This window comes from Colias eurytheme, chromosome 21 (genome assembly GCF_061535395.1).
Source record: "Colias eurytheme isolate Ceu_HAF_F1 chromosome 21, ilColEury1 Martin Lab GWU primary, whole genome shotgun sequence".
Taxonomy (NCBI): Eukaryota; Metazoa; Arthropoda; class Insecta; order Lepidoptera; family Pieridae; genus Colias; species Colias eurytheme.
In genome coordinates, this window is record NC_143000.1 from 10,352,643 (window position 1) to 10,366,062 (window position 13,420).

Here is a 13,420-nt window from a genome sequence, read left to right on the forward strand (position 1 = left end):
AAGCTAAAAAAAGTAACAAATTCTGACGTTTTTTTTTTTCATTTCGCAAATTTTTCATCGCCAGCTTTACAGACCTTATGGTAAATCAGCGCCGAGTACCAACCCTGCCCCCCTAGTCAAGTGGCTTTCTGTTAGCGTAGCGTTCAATAGAATAGACTACGAATGTATGAGATTGACGTAGGCTGTAGATAAACGTATCTAGATACGCCACTTGACTAGGGGGGCTGAGCTATTATATACCTTTGTTAGGTAGTGAACCTTCTGTGCGTAGTACTATTATAATAATATATTCTGTCGTAGAGTGATTTTTAAACCTTAATATTTAAAACTTTCTCTATTAAGTACATAATCTATATCTATACTAATATTATAAAGCTGAAGAGTTTGTTTGAACGCGCTAATCTCAGGAATACTGGTCCGATTTGAAAACTTCTTTCGGTGTTAGATTTCCCATTTTATAGAAGGTTAGGTATAAGCTTAGGTTATAAGATATAATATATCACACAGACCACCAATTGCGGAGCAATGCGGGTGAAACAGCGGGGCACAGCTTGTAATAATATAAATTTATAATTTTTAAGACTAAACCTATAGTATATTCCTAGGGCAGGCGGAAATTCGTACAATGACACGAAGTATTATGTTATCATCAAAATAAAACGATACCTGAACAACCTATCGCTCTTCATACACTACTTTATCGTTTACGCAGCGTACCGCTTTTCATGGTACAGGGTGAGATAAGCGACGCGGTCGTTCAGAGATAACAAACTTGTTTTGACTACTTGTTTTAACTGTGAATTATTTACTAAAAGTAAATAATTCACTAAATTCATAAGATGTTACTAAAATATTTATTATTATTTTTATTATAAAACACTTAGAAGTTAGAACCTAAGAGCAGAAGTGGTCTAACATTTTTTTTTTGTTGTAAATTGTGTCATACCTACAGCTTACTGCAAAGTAAGTTAGATATAATCAAGTCAAAGTCAAAGTGTTATGTAATGTAGGTTACTGAAATAAAGATTTTCACTTTCACCCTTTAATAATGTTCTCAGGTTACCAACAGGTTGGTTACCCCTGTTAGGTAATATGTTATGTACGAATTTCCGCCTGCCCTATGAACATACTATAGTCTCTAATAATATGTTGACGAGGACTAATGCGCATCACACACGGTGAAGATACTATAATATTTCATGTTAAGATTCTCTAATCTAAAACCCGAAATTTTGTGGGTCATTTGTAACAGGATGGTCAGAACGCTGATACCGGATACCTTAAGATACTATAACGTTTTATATTAGAGAATCTTAACATAAAACATTATAGTATCTTCACCGTGTGTGACGCGCTTAATACATAAATAATTAAATCAAAATCTGTACAGTATCTAAACTCACACATCTGTGTTTTTGCGTGAGCCGGAGTCAGTACCTATCTAAAGTAATCTGCACTTATGTGCAGATTTTGGAGTTATTTATATAATAATTTCGTGTATAAAATAAGTTTCAGATAGGTTAGTAACACGTTAGTAATAAGTATCCTACACAAAATTCTAGTAGGTATCACAATGTCTAACCAGAATTTTTCAAAACAAGTTTACCTATTTTATATCTATTCATTAGGTCCTAAATGTGTTCATAAAATATTATTCAGATACATATTTGTATTGAAGCTGCTAAGGCAGAACAATTACTTTTGCCGATTCAACTTGTAGGTTGGTAATAATAGATCGGCTTCAAGGGAATAAATAAAACCACAATGTAATTTTGTAGTAAATTTATTAAATAAATAACTAAGTAATATTATCATTTCGATTATAGTTAACAATGATTTAATTATATAAGGCTGATTACAATGGGATCATCTGTATTCTTTTACATCTCCCCTCTTATCGCTTGCCACATTGCCCTAGTACATACAATACGAACAGTTATTAAACTCCTTACAAAACGAGTAGGACGTATGTTTGTTTCGGTCGGTTCTAACGTTTTGCAGGTAGTTGCACTACTGTTAGTCTCAGCTGTTTACTGTGATATCGTTCAGTAACTAAACAGTGACGGCCCCCCCCCCCTTTTCCAATAACGACAGTGACGCTACCGCTTTCCCCTACTTGCCAGTAACTATACAGTGACGCACCCTCCTATCCCCACTTCTCCAGGAACGACACTTCCCCTGTAAGGATATAGTGATGCATCCCCCTTTTTCCACAACAACCCCCTTCCCAGTGCCCCCCCCCCACATGGCCGAGCGGCGGCACGACCCTTGAACGCGTTCAAGTACTCCAGCTCGGAGAACTGCGGACCCGAGCACGGACCGACGCTATTATTTCCTGCACAAAAATACAGATAAATGAATAATTTAACATAACTAGAAAAAAAAAACGATCACAAACACGACTGATATTATTCCCGCAATTAATATGAGAATCATAAAGGTGCGTCTACGCTAGACGAACCGAGCACGAGCGAAGCACAAGCGGAGCCGTTCTCGGCTTCGTCGTTCGCGGCGTCAAGTGTGGACGTACACAACGAACCTACAACGATCACTGTTCGAACGTAGTTTTCCCTTTGTGTTCGTCAAAAAACCGACGACAGGCGGAACGCAGCCGAGCACGAACGAAATGCTCGCAGCGCGCTCGTTCGAGGCTTGTAAGTTGGTCCACACTAGACGAATTGTGTTCGGCTCGTGCTCCGCTCGTGCTCGGCTCTCCTAGCATAGACGCAGCTTAAGAACCAGCAGAAAAAAAAAATTAAAAATACAGATACACGTAACTGTACGCATACTCATATCTCCAGCTTAAAAGTAGATGTCACTTGTCAGAAAGAAGTCCGAGTGTGTGCCTGTATTAGTTAGTTCTTTAAAGAAACGAATCTTCAATGGCGGCGCTTATCATTCCCTCTCGCTCACACACGGCCGTACGGTATGCAAAAAAAAATGGAAAAATAAAATGACTAAAATGTATTTGATTTTGCCTATAGTATTTTTTATCATAAATTTACAATGACAATTATGCATTTGCGAAAGTAAATAATGTTTTATTGGAATTTGACAAAATATATTCTTTGGGAAAAGTTGTTCAGTTTCATGGGCTTATTACAAGTATTATGGGGATTTTATTACATTCTGTATACGTAAATATGATAATTCATATAAATACACAAATACAATAACAAAAAAGTTTGTCAACAAACTATTTGAAATAATTAATAAAATAATTATCAATTTACGTTATTTTTATTTTCTTTTTTGATGATCCTACCATCTGTCAAAGTCAGCTTTGGCCGCCATTGAAGATTCGTTTCTTTATTGAACTGACTAATAACATAAAATCATACCTTCAGTACCGCCTCATGTTTTAACAACATAAAATCATACCTTCAGTACCGCCTCATGTTTTAACAACATAAAATCATACCTTCAGTACCGCCTCATGTTTTAGCAACATAAAATCGTACTTGGCGAACCGCCTCACGTTTTATCAACATAAAATCGTACCTTGCGTACCGCCTCACGTTTAAGCAACATAAAATAGTACCTTGCGTACCGCCTCACGTTTTAACAACATAAAATCGTACCTTGAGTACCGCCTCACGTTTTAACAACATAAAATCGTACCTTGCGTACCGCCTCACGTTTTATCAACATAAAATCGTACCTTGCGTACCGCCTCACGTTTAAGCAACATAAAATAGTACCTTGCGTACCGCCTCAAGTTTAAACAACATAAAATCGTACCTTGAGTACCGCCTCACGTTTTAACAACATAAAATCGTACCTTGCGTACCGCCTCACGTTTTAACAACATAAAATCGTACCTTGCGTACCGCCTCACGTTTTAACAACATAAAATCGTACCTTGAGTACCGCCTCACATTTTAACAACATAAAATCATACCTTGCGTACCGCCTCACGTTTAAGCAACATAAAATCGTACCTTGCGTACCGCCTCACGTTTAAGCAACATAAAATCGTACCTTGCGTACCGCCTCATGTTTAAGCAACATAAAATCGTACCTTGAGTACCGCCTCACGTTTTAACAACATAAAATCGTACCTTGCGTACCGCCTCACGTTTTAACAACATAAAATCATACCTTCAGTACCGCCTCATGTTTTAGCAACATAAAATCGTACTTGGCGAACCGCCTCACGTTTTATCAACATAAAATCGTACCTTGCGTACCGCCTCACGTTTAAGCAACATAAAATAGTACCTTGCGTACCGCCTCAAGTTTAAACAACATAAAATCGTACCTTGAGTACCGCCTCACGTTTTAACAACATAAAATCGTACCTTGCGTACCGCCTCACGTTTTAACAACATAAAATCGTACCTTGCGTACCGCCTCACGTTTTAACAACATAAAATCGTACCTTGAGTACCGCCTCACATTTTAACAACATAAAATCATACCTTGCGTACCGCCTCACGTTTTAACAACATAAAATCATACCTTCAGTACCGCCTCATGTTTAAGCAACATAAAATCGTACTTGGCGAACCGCCTCACGTTTTATCAACATAAAATCGTACCTTGCGTACCGCCTCACGTTTAAGCAACATAAAATAGTACCTTGCGTACCGCCTCACGTTTTAACAACATAAAATCGTACCTTGAGTACCGCCTCACGTTTTAACAACATAAAATCGTACCTTGCGTACCGCCTCACGTTTTATCAACATAAAATCGTACCTTGCGTACCGCCTCACGTTTAAGCAACATAAAATAGTACCTTGCGTACCGCCTCAAGTTTAAACAACATAAAATCGTACCTTGAGTACCGCCTCACGTTTTAACAACATAAAATCGTACCTTGCGTACCGCCTCACGTTTTAACAACATAAAATCGTACCTTGCGTACCGCCTCACGTTTTAACAACATAAAATCGTACCTTGAGTACCGCCTCACATTTTAACAACATAAAATCATACCTTGCGTACCGCCTCACGTTTAAGCAACATAAAATCGTACCTTGCGTACCGCCTCACGTTTTAGCAACATAAAATCGTACCTTGCGTACCGCCTCATGTTTAAGCAACATAAAATCGTACCTTGAGTACCGCCTCACGTTTTAACAACATAAAATCGTACCTTGCGTACCGCCTCACGTTTAAGCAACATAAAATCGTACCTTGCGTACCGCCTCATGTTTGAGCAACATAAAATCGTACCTTGAGTACCGCCTCACGTTTTAACAACATAAAATCGTACCTTTAGTACCGCCTCACATTTTAACAACATAAAATCGTACTTTGAGTACCGCCTCACGTTTTAACAACATAAAATCGTACCTTGCGTACCGCCTCATGTTTGAGCAACATAAAATCGTACCTTGAGTACCGCCTCACGTTTTAACAACATAAAATCGTACCTTTAGTACCGCCTCACATTTTAACAACATAAAATCGTACTTTGAGTACCGCCTCACGTTTTAAAAACATAAAATCGTACCTTGAGTACCGCCTCACGTTTTAACAACATAAAATCGTACCTTGCGTACCGCCTCACGTTTTAGCAACACAAAATCGTACCTTGCGTACCGCTTCACGTTTAGCATCATAAAATAGTACCTTGCGTACCGCCTAACGTTTAAACAACATAAAATCGTGCCTTGAGTACCGCCTCACGTTTTAACAACATAAAATCGTACCTTGCGTACCGCCTCACGTTTTAACAACATAAAATCGTACCTTGCGTACCGCCTCACGTTTAAGCAACATAAAATCGTACCTTGCGTACCGCCTCACGTTTAAGCAACATAAAATCGTACCTTGCGTACCGCCTCACGTTTAAGCAACATACAAACGTACCTTGCGTACCGCCTCATGTTTTAGCAACATAAAATCGTATTTGGCGTACCGCCTTACGTTTTATCAACATAAAATCGTACCTTGCGTTCCGCCTCACGTTTTAACAACATAAAATCGTACCTTGCATACCACCTCAATTTTTAAGCAACATACAAACGTACCTTGCGTACCGCCTCATGTTTTAGCAACATAAAATCGTACTTGGCGTACCGCCTCACGTTTTATCAACATAAAATCGTACCTTTTGTACCGCCTCACGTTTAAGCAACATAAAATCGTACCTTGCGTACCGCCTCATGTTTTAGCAACATAAAATCGTACTTGGCGTACCGCCTCACGTTTAATCAACATAAAATCGTACCTTGCGTACCGCCTCATGTTTAAGCAACATAAAATCGTACCTTGCGTACCGCCTCACGTTTTAACAACATAAAATCATACCTTCAGTACTCCCTCACGTTTTAACAACATAATATCGTACCTTGCGTACCGCCTCACGTTATAGCAACATAAAATCGTACCTTGCGTACCGCCTCACGTTTAAGCAACATAAAATAGAACCTTGCGTACCGCCTCACGTTTAAACTACATAAAATCGTACCTTGAGTACCGCCTCACGTTTAAGCAACATAAAATCGTACCTTGCGTACCGCCTCACGTTTTAGTAACATAAAATCTTACCTTGCGTACCGCCTCACGATTAAGCAACATAAAATCGTACCTTGCGTACTGCCTCACGTTTTAGCAACATAAAATCGTACCTTGAGTACCGCCTCACGTTTTAACAACATAAAATCGTACCTTGCGTACCGCCTCACCTTTAAGCAACATAAAATCGTACCTTGCGTACCGCCTCACGTTTTAACAACATAAAATCGTACCTTGAGTACCGCCTCACGTTTTAACAAAATAAAATCGTACCTTGCGTACCGCCTCAAGTTTAAGCAACATAAAATCGTACCTTGCGTACCGCCTCACGTTATAACAACATAAAATCGTACCTTGCGTACCGCCTCATGTTTAAGCAACATAAAATCGTACCTTGAGTACCGCCTCACGTTTTAACAACATAAAATCGTACCTTGCGTACCGCCTCACGTTTTAACAACATAAAATCATACCTTCAGTACCGCCTCATGTTTTAGCAACATAAAATCGTACTTGGCGAACCGCCTCACGTTTTATCAACATAAAATCGTACCTTGCGTACCGCCTCACGTTTAAGCAACATAAAATAGTACCTTGCGTACCGCCTCAAGTTAAAACAACATAAAATCGTACCTTGAGTACCGCCTCACGTTTTAACAACATAAAATCGTACCTTGCGTACCGCCTCACGTTTTAACAACATAAAATCGTACCTTGCGTACCGCCTCACGTTTTAACAACATAAAATCGTACCTTGAGTACCGCCTCACATTTTAACAACATAAAATCATACCTTGCGTACCGCCTCACGTTTTAACAACATAAAATCATACCTTCAGTACCGCCTCATGTTTTAGCAACATAAAATCGTACTTGGCGAACCGCCTCACGTTTTATCAACATAAAATCGTACCTTGCGTACCGCCTCACGTTTAAGCAACATAAAATAGTACCTTGCGTACCGCCTCACGTTTTAACAACATAAAATCGTACCTTGAGTACCGCCTCACGTTTTAACAACATAAAATCGTACCTTGCGTACCGCCTCACGTTTTATCAACATAAAATCGTACCTTGCGTACCGCCTCACGTTTAAGCAACATAAAATAGTACCTTGAGTACCGCCTCAAGTTTAAACAACATAAAATCGTACCTTGAGTACCGCCTCACGTTTTAACAACATAAAATCGTACCTTGCGTACCGCCTCACGTTTTAACAACATAAAATCGTACCTTGCGTACCGCCTCACGTTTTAACAACATAAAATCGTACCTTGAGTACCGCCTCACATTTTAACAACATAAAATCATACCTTGCGTACCGCCTCACGTTTAAGCAACATAAAATCGTACCTTGCGTACCGCCTCACGTTTTAGCAACATAAAATCGTACCTTGCGTACCGCCTCATGTTTAAGCAACATAAAATCGTACCTTGAGTACCGCCTCACGTTTTAACAACATAAAATCGTACCTTGCGTACCGCCTCACGTTTAAGCAACATAAAATCGTACCTTGCGTACCGCCTCATGTTTGAGCAACATAAAATCGTACCTTGAGTACCGCCTCACGTTTTAACAACATAAAATCGTACCTTTAGTACCGCCTCACATTTTAACAACATAAAATCGTACTTTGAGTACCGCCTCACGTTTGAACAACATAAAATCGTACCTTGCGTACCGCCTCATGTTTGAGCAACATAAAATCGTACCTTGAGTACCGCCTCACGTTTTAACAACATAAAATCGTACCTTTAGTACCGCCTCACATTTTAACAACATAAAATCGTACTTTGAGTACCGCCTCACGTTTTAAAAACATAAAATCGTACCTTGAGTACCGCCTCACGTTTTAACAACATAAAATCGTACCTTGCGTACCGCCTCACGTTTTAGCAACACAAAATCGTACCTTGCGTACCGCTTCACGTTTAGCATCATAAAATAGTACCTTGCGTACCGCCTAACGTTTAAACAACATAAAATCGTGCCTTGAGTACCGCCTCACGTTTTAACAACATAAAATCGTACCTTGCGTACCGCCTCACGTTTTAACAACATAAAATCGTACCTTGCGTACCGCCTCACGTTTAAGCAACATAAAATCGTACCTTGCGTACCGCCTCACGTTTAAGCAACATAAAATCGTACCTTGCGTACCGCCTCACGTTTAAGCAACATACAAACGTACCTTGCGTACCGCCTCATGTTTTAGCAACATAAAATCGTATTTGGCGTACCGCCTTACGTTTTATCAACATAAAATCGTACCTTGCGTTCCGCCTCACGTTTTAACAACATAAAATCGTACCTTGCATACCACCTCAATTTTTAAGCAACATACAAACGTACCTTGCGTACCGCCTCATGTTTTAGCAACATAAAATCGTACTTGGCGTACCGCCTCACGTTTTATCAACATAAAATCGTACCTTTTGTACCGCCTCACGTTTAAGCAACATAAAATCGTACCTTGCGTACCGCCTCATGTTTTAGCAACATAAAATCGTACTTGGCGTACCGCCTCACGTTTAATCAACATAAAATCGTACCTTGCGTACCGCCTCATGTTTAAGCAACATAAAATCGTACCTTGCGTACCGCCTCACGTTTTAACAACATAAAATCATACCTTCAGTACTCCCTCACGTTTTAACAACATAATATCGTACCTTGCGTACCGCCTCACGTTATAGCAACATAAAATCGTACCTTGCGTACCGCCTCACGTTTAAGCAACATAAAATAGAACCTTGCGTACCGCCTCACGTTTAAACTACATAAAATCGTACCTTGAGTACCGCCTCACGTTTAAGCAACATAAAATCGTACCTTGAGTACCGCCTCACGTTTTAGTAACATAAAATCTTACCTTGCGTACCGCCTCACGATTAAGCAACATAAAATCGTACCTTGCGTACTGCCTCACGTTTTAGCAACATAAAATCGTACCTTGAGTACCGCCTCACGTTTTAACAACATAAAATCGTACCTTGCGTACCGCCTCACCTTTAAGCAACATAAAATCGTACCTTGCGTACCGCCTCACGTTTTAACAACATAAAATCGTACCTTGAGTACCGCCTCACGTTTTAACAAAATAAAATCGTACCTTGCGTACCGCCTCAAGTTTAAGCAACATAAAATCGTACCTTGCGTACCGCCTCACGTTATAACAACATAAAATCGTACCTTGCGTACCGCCTCACGTTTATAATAATAATATAATATAAGCTTTTATTTCCTTACTTTTACAAAAAATGTTTTACAATTTAACTTAATACTACTAATATATATATAACTTAATAATACTTTATATAATAACTTGTAAAATCTTAAAACTAGTATACCTATGTTTATTGTTAGTAACATTGTTGCTATTCTATGTTAGTACCTATCCTATTTTCTTTATTGTAAGGACCGCTTTGTGCGGTGAAAGCCTCCTCCAAAATTTTCCATTTCTGCCTATCATTAGCCAGTTTTACCCATTGATTCCCCGCTACATCAACAATGTCATCTTGCCATCTTTTATTGGGTCTGCCTCTTTTTCGGCTCCTGTCCGCTAAAAACCAGTTTGTTATGATCGTTGACCATCTTTCATCTTTTTGCCTTTGGTTGTGTCCTGCCCATCTCCATTTTAATCGAAGAACATGATTACCGACGTCGTTCGCTTTTGTTGCTTTCCTTATGGATGTATTTTTTATATGGTCCTTTAATCGGATATTCATGTAGCTTCTTTCAATTCCTCGTTGGCAAACTCTTAATTGGTTGAGAGATTTTTTAGTCAGGGACCAAGTTTGGCATGCGTAAGTAAGACACGGTAACAAGCAGCTGTTCATGGCCTTCGTCTTCAAGCGTATTGGTATCGGTCCTTTAAATATGTCTTTCATAGACCAGTACTTGTTCCATGTCATTGTTATTCTCCTTGATATCTCTCTCTCTGTGCAGGACTTAAAAGAGATAAGGTGACCCAGATATATGTACTCATCTGTGTATTTCAGTTCTTTTGTGTCTACATATAAAGGTGTTTTTTGTCTGTTTGTCATAATTTGTGTTTTGTCATAGTTGATTTCTAATCCTGCATTTCTGCTATGTTCACTGAGGGTGGTTAACATTGACTGAAGTTGAATCGGACATTCTGATAGTAACACTATATCATCTGCGAACCGTAAGTGGGACAAGTATTTTCCATTTATCCTTAAGCCTTTATCTGCCCAATCTAGTTTCCTAAAGATGTTTTCGAGTACTGCAATGAATAATTTCGGTGAGAGTGGGTCTCCTTGTTTAACACCACGTTCTATTGGAAATGGTGAACCATTCGTGTCCAGCTTTATTCTTGCATAGTTTTTTGTATATATTTCTTTAAGAAGATTGATGTAGCCAGCCTCTAAACCCTGTGCTTGAAGAGCTTCCCATATCGAGTCATGAAGTATTGAGTCAAACGCTTTTGAGTAATCTATGAATAATATGTATAGGGGTCTGTTATATTCCACGCATTTCTCAATAACTATTTTTAATGTGAATATATGATCTACTGTAGAGAATTTTGACATAAATCCAGCTTGCTCTACCGGTTGGCTCTCATCTATTGTATGGCTTATGCGTCTTAATAGGGTAGATGCGAAAACTTTATACATACATGATATTAGGCTTATTGGTCTGTAGTTAGATATTAATTTTGGACTTCCTTTTTTATATATTAAAACTATTTCAGATTCCTTCCACTGATTTGGTATTACATTCTGTGAGAGGATCAGATTGAACAAATTTGTTAGTGTCTTAACCATCATATAAGAACCTGCTTTTATCATCTCGTTAGTAACTCCATCTGCACCTGGACTCTTGTCAGATTTTAGATTTTTAATTGCTTGTTCCACTTCTTCGTTCAAAAATATAGGTATTGGGTCGTTATTTAAGTAAGTAGTGTGCGAATCAAACTTGGTTGGTATAGTCTTAGTTTTGTACAAGTCTCTGTAGTACTGTGTGGCTAAATCTAATAGACCTGCTCGGTTAAAGACTGAGGAACCTGAGTGATGAGTAAGTTGTGACAGTAAATCTTTTTTAATTTCGAGTGATTTATATGCTTTTTTGACACCACCCGTCTTTTCCAAAAAGGTCTCCAAAGTCTTTAGTCTGAATTCCTTATCATTGCTTTTTATTTTTCTTTTTATTGTCTTGTAGAGTTGGCTAATTCTCCTTTTTTCTATTTTTGTCTTGTTTTCTGTATTTCTAAGGCTGTGTAATTCTTTCTTCATGTTAATTATTTCGTCTGTCATTATAGTTTTTATTCTTCTTTCGCGCATTCTTGTGTTTGGTTCAAGTGATTTTTTTATTTCATTTATTAAGGTGTTGTAAAAGTCCTGAACACTATTTTTATTATTATTAGTGAAATTGACTGATAAAATATTGTTTTTAAAATTATTGAAGTTGAGCTTTGAAGAACTCGTGTTATTGAAACGAGCTCGGGTTAATTTTTTTCTTCTGCCAAGATCAAGTGTTATTCTTATGATTCGGTGGTCACTTGGGTGTATAAATTTACTAAGCACGTTGTAGTTTTCGATAATTCCAGGATAGTTAGTAGCTATATAGTCAATTTCATTTTTCGTTCTTCCATTTGGGGCGAGCCAAGTCCATCTAAGTCTCTCAGGTTTTTTAAAAAGTGTGTTTACTATTTTCAGTTTATACCTCAAGCAGAAGTTTATGAACATTTGTCCTCTTTTGTTACGCTTGCCATATCCAAAACTGCCCATCACAAGATGTTCGTATGAATACGTCTGACCAATCTTAGCGTTCATATCTCCCATTAGAATTATCTTATTGGAACATTTCTCCATAGCTATTTCCAGGTCATTGTAGAAGTTTTTTAGTTCCGTCTCGCTGCAGCTTTCAGTCGGCGCGTAGACTTGTATAAGAGAGAAGGAAGTGTCGTATATATCTACATGTAGAATTGCAACTCTGTCTGATATTGGTTGGAACTCTTGAACCTTTGTATTACAACTTTTTTTGACTAAAAATCCTATTCCTTTCTGTCCTTTTATCATGCCGTAATAATATAAAACGTAGTTTCTTCTCTGTTCAATTTTTAACCCTTCCCTTCTAACTTCGCAAATTCCGAGTATGTCCCAATTAACAGACGACAAAGCAAATTCAAGTTCCAGTATTCTTGTTTCATTAGCTAATGATCTTAGATTAAATGTGGCAATATAGTATTTTTGTTTTATTGGAGGGTGAGAGTCTACTGTACTGTGTGTGTACCTTGAGTACCGCCTCACGTTTTAACAACATAAAATCGTACCTTTCGTAAAGCCTCACGTTTTAGCAACATTAAATCGTACCTTGCGTACCGCCTCACGTTTAAGCAACATAAAATCGTACCTTGCGTACCGCCTCACGTTTAAGCAACATAAAATCGTACCTTGCGTACCGCCTCACGTTTAAGCAACATAAAATCGTACCTTGCGTACCGCCTCACGTTTTATCAACATAAAATCGTACCTTGCGTACCGCCTCATGTTTTAACAACATAAAATCGTACCTTGAGTACCGCCTCACATTTAAACAACATAAAATCGTACCTTGCGTACCGCCTCACGTTTAAGCAACATAAAATCGTACCTTGCGTACCGCCTCACGTTTAAGTAAAATAAAATCTTACCCTGCGTACCGCCTCACGTTTAAGCAACATAAAATCGTACCTTGCGTACTGCCTCACGTTTTAGCAACATAAAATCGTACCTTGAGTACCGCCTCACGTTTTAACAACATAAAATCGTACCTTGCGTACCGCCTCACGTTTTAACAACATAAAATCGTACCTTGCGTACCGCCTCACGTTTAAGCAACATAAAATCGTACCTTGCATACCGCCTCACGTTTAAGCAACATAAAATCGTACCTTGAGTACCACCTCACGTTTTAACAACATAAAATCGTACCTTGCATACCGCCTCA

General features: G+C 38.6%; 1 long non-coding RNA gene across 2 annotated transcripts in view; it reads right to left on the bottom strand.

Annotated features, from left to right (window-relative positions):
* Nucleotides 1-1,773: 1,773 nt before the first annotated feature.
* The window catches only part of LOC149899404 (uncharacterized), a 28,440-nt gene continuing 16,793 nt past the window's right edge, over nt 1,774-13,420 (bottom strand). For both annotated transcript variants that reach the window (XR_016457983.1, XR_016457982.1), the window contains one exon: nt 1,774-2,335. This is a non-coding gene — a long non-coding RNA (uncharacterized LOC149899404). The remainder of the gene's footprint in view (nt 2,336-13,420) is intronic.